General features: G+C 33.6%; 1 non-coding gene across 1 annotated transcript; it reads right to left on the bottom strand.

Annotated features, from left to right (window-relative positions):
• Window positions 1-2,849: 2,849 nt before the first annotated feature.
• On the bottom strand, window positions 2,850-2,956 carry LOC128289504 (small nucleolar RNA R71). The gene has a single exon (XR_008279152.1). It is a non-coding gene; the product is annotated as a small nucleolar RNA R71 (small nucleolar RNA).
• Between the last annotated feature and the right edge of the window lie 1,144 nt (window positions 2,957-4,100).

Genomic DNA, 4,100 nt, shown 5'->3' on the forward strand with positions numbered 1-4,100 from the left:
TTTAATAACAATGAATTAGAGGGTTTAGAGATGCTCAGTAATTCAAAGATTGTTGATTATGGAGATTGCATTGGGCGAAAATGGAAATTCTCGTATATGAAATCGCTTGATCACTCTCAATGATAATGAATATAAAAAGAATGAAAATAAGAAAATAAATATCGAAAACTAAGGAACTAAATTGCAAAACTGAAATTGTTAGAAAACAAGAATCAAAATAATAATGTTGTAAAGAAAATCCTACAAACAAACTACTTAGCAGCTACTAATCATAAAAAGCCTTTGCTAATCATGTTTAAGAAGTAATATTTATACTACTTCTCATGTTTGACCTACTTTGGATGACTCTGCCCTAAGTTACAAGTAAAATTTTGATTGTTAAGACTGAAATGCCCCTGTAGGTCTTAGGTTTATCGAGCTTCAATGTTACGACACTACAAGTTTGGTGTTGCAACTTTCCTAACAACCTGTTGGATTCTTTGTAAGGTGACTTTGGTGTCATGACTTTGTTTCTAAATGTTGCGGCTTCGCTACAAAATTTTGATTAACTTGTCCATGTCACAACTCTATCTATTAAATGTCGCGACTTTACTTGTCCATGTCATGAGTCCTAGCTTTCAATGTCATGACTTTAACCGTAGCCCATTTGCAGTGTCGATGTTGCTCAAAACTCCTCCTAAGTGCATGTGTAGCTTCAATGTTATGAATTCATGTCCTCCATGCTACAACATTCTAGGTAGTTCCCTAACATGTTTGCCATTTGGTTCAAGTTATTTCTTGCAACACTACATCACTTAGTTAGAACTCAATAGGCATGACGTTGTCTAATTGGTCACTAAATATCATAAAAAGGTTTGTTTTATTCAAATAAAACTGATAAGTTATAAAAGTAACATATTTTAATCCCATTCTTAATGTGTTTTTGATGATTAATTATGAAAATTAGTGAATTTGATGCTCCTAATCCTTTAAATCCATGTTTTTATACTTAGAAGAGCATTTGAGAGCAAAAGGAGTGAAAAACGAGCCAAAATTGGACAAATGGAGCTATTTTCAGGATCCATACGACCTGGGGATTTCAACACGGGCTAGCCACATGCCCATATGCTAGCCCCATGTTGATATCGCACCCTGCTTTCAAAATATGCAGAAAAACCCAATTTTTATCTTTTTGAACATTCTAAAGTCTATAAATACCAATTAGAAGAAGACATAAGGGGGCAATCAGAGAAGATAGAAGAAAACACTCGAAGAACGCCATAGGAATCAACTTGGAAGCGGATCTCCATCAAGATCGAAGATCTCCATGTAATTTCTTTCAAAGTTTTATTAAGTTTCTTTATGTTTTGTAGTTATTCTATTTTTGAGATGTTTCTATTCAGGATTATGAACTAAATTCCCTAGATACCTAGGAAGGATGAAACCTATGATGAATCTTATTATTTAATTTTTATTTTTACGCGATAAATACTTGATTCTTGTTCTCAATTATGTATGCTTATTTCATATTTTAGTATTTTTGGGATATTAATTCATGTTTAATGTGCTTATTTTAGTGGACCAAAAGCCCTTATTAAATAGTAGATATATAATAATTGAGTGGAGTTGTATGCAATCTTAGAAATAGGACGACATAAATATATCGGATTAGAGTCAAATATAATAGGGGAATCCATAGACCGAGTTAACGCGATGATAGGGGTTTTAATTAGAAAGAGATTTCAATTAATCAACCTAGAGTCAGTTGTTCTTACTCTCAAAAGAGATATTAACAAAATTTAGGGATTTCTACGTATCAAGACAGAAGTGAATAAATCGTTTAATTCATATGTAGAATAATAGGTGAAGTCTAGGTGAATTCTTTCCTGGGTATTGTCTTTCTCATTGGTTATCTTTGATTATTTTCCTATTTCATCCTCTGTTGTGTTCTTAGTTAAATTAGATTTGTAAATTTAGATTAACAACAATCACACCAATTTGTCGGGTAAATAATAGAAAAACGGTAATTGCTAGTGCTTTTAGTCCCCGTGGATATGATATTCCCCACTCACCATAACTATACTATCATTCAATAGGTATGCTTGCCCTAGTCATATTTATAGTTCGTTCAGTGACCATCAAGTTTTTGGCACTGTTGCCGAGGACTAAAATATTAGGAACCCTCAATTTTTATTAATTTAGCCATTTTTATTTTTATTATATTTTTGTTTTTAGTCTAATTTTTGCATTCTAATTTTTCTTTTCTTTTATTTGTTTCTGGCAGGTTCCTTTAGTTTATGACTAAAAGAAATCCGTCGAGACCATTACTATTTGATAGTGAAATTGAAAGTACTATTCGTAGAAATCGTATAGAAGCAAGGTAGAGTCGAGAAAATTTAGTAGACGAACAAGAGGACATTGTTATTACTAAGTAGATAGGTAATAATCAGAATAATCAGCTACCCCTACAGTTGTTGCAAATCCTACAAATCCAAATCATGTTCCTTGTACCATATACGATTATGTTAAGCCCACTCTAACTGAGGCCGAATCAAGTATTATGAGACCCACCATTGCTACAAATAATTTTGAACTGAAGTCGAACACTATTCAGATGATACAACAATTTGTTCAATTCGATGGTTTGCAAGACGAAGATCCAAATACTCATTTGGCTAATTTTTGGAAGTCTCTGATAATTTCAAGATAAATGGCATTTCTGACGATGTCATTCACCTACGGTTATTCCCTTTCTCATTGAGGAACAAAGCTAAATAGTGGTTGAATTTTTTACCATAAGTTCTATCACTACATGGGATCAAATGACTGAGAAATTCTTACTGAAGTACTTCACACCGACTAAGACAGTCAAGTTGAGGAATGATATATCTTTCTTCATACAGATTGACTTAGAAACCTTATATGATACATGGGAGAGATCTAAGGACTTATTGAGATGATGCCCTCACCATGGGTTACATTTATGGTTACAAGTTCAAACATTCTATAACGGTTTGAATCTCTCGACTAGGTAATTGATCGATGCAGTAGCAAGTGGAACTCTGAAAAATAAAACACCAGAAGCAGCTTATGAATTTATAGAAGAGATGGCACTAAATAATTATTAGTGGCAAGTCATGAGGACGAAGCCGAATAGAGCAGCTAGTGTTTTCAACTTAGATGCAGTCACCATGTTATCGAATCAGGTAGAACAATTAAATAAGAAAATTGATGGTTTATATGTTTCTACAGAGGTGCATTCAGTGATGCAATGCGATACGAATTGAGGAGAAATGAACAATCCAGAATGTTTACCCTACGGTCTTAAGACAGAGAACGAACAAATCAATTATATGGGTAATAATTCTAGGCCTCAAAATAACCCTTATAGTAATACCTATAATGCAGGTTCGAGGAACTATCCCAATTTCTCTTAGGGTGGTTAAGGTAATCAAAGAGCACAACCCTCTTTAGGCTTCCAACAACAACCCTACCAATAAGGGAAGAAGCCTAACCTTGAGAAGATGTTGACGAAGTTTATCTTGGTGTCAGAAACTTGCTTTCAAAACACTGAAGTAGCACTTAAAAATCAACAAGCATCGGTTCAAAGACTTTAGAACCAAATAGGCCAACTTGCTAAGTTAATTTCAGAATGACCACAAGGTAGTTTGCCTAGCAATACCGAAACTAACCCAATGGAACAGCTTCATGCAATTACTGTTCGAGATGAAGAAGGGTTAGTTGAATCTGAATAAAAAATGAGGCAAGAAAGTGTGGTAAGTAATGATAAGGTTAGTAAAGAATATAAACCTCGAGTGCCATATCTTAACATGACGAAGAGAGACCACAGAAACGAATAATATGGTAAATTTCTTAAACTTCTAAAAGAATTACTTATTAACTTACCATTTATTGAAGCTCTTTCGCAGATGCCCAATTCTGTTAAATTTTTAAAGGAGCTTTTGGCTAACAAAAGGAAGTTAGATGATTCATCAACTGTGGAGCTTAATGTAGTTTGCTCAGCCATACAACAAAATAAACTACCCAACAAATTGAAAGATATAGGGAGTTTTACTATTCCTTATTTAATTGGTAGTTTGAATATTAATAAGCTTTGGCTA

This window comes from Gossypium arboreum, chromosome 2, assembly GCF_025698485.1.
Source record: "Gossypium arboreum isolate Shixiya-1 chromosome 2, ASM2569848v2, whole genome shotgun sequence".
In the NCBI taxonomy this organism is placed as follows: Eukaryota; Viridiplantae; Streptophyta; class Magnoliopsida; order Malvales; family Malvaceae; genus Gossypium; species Gossypium arboreum.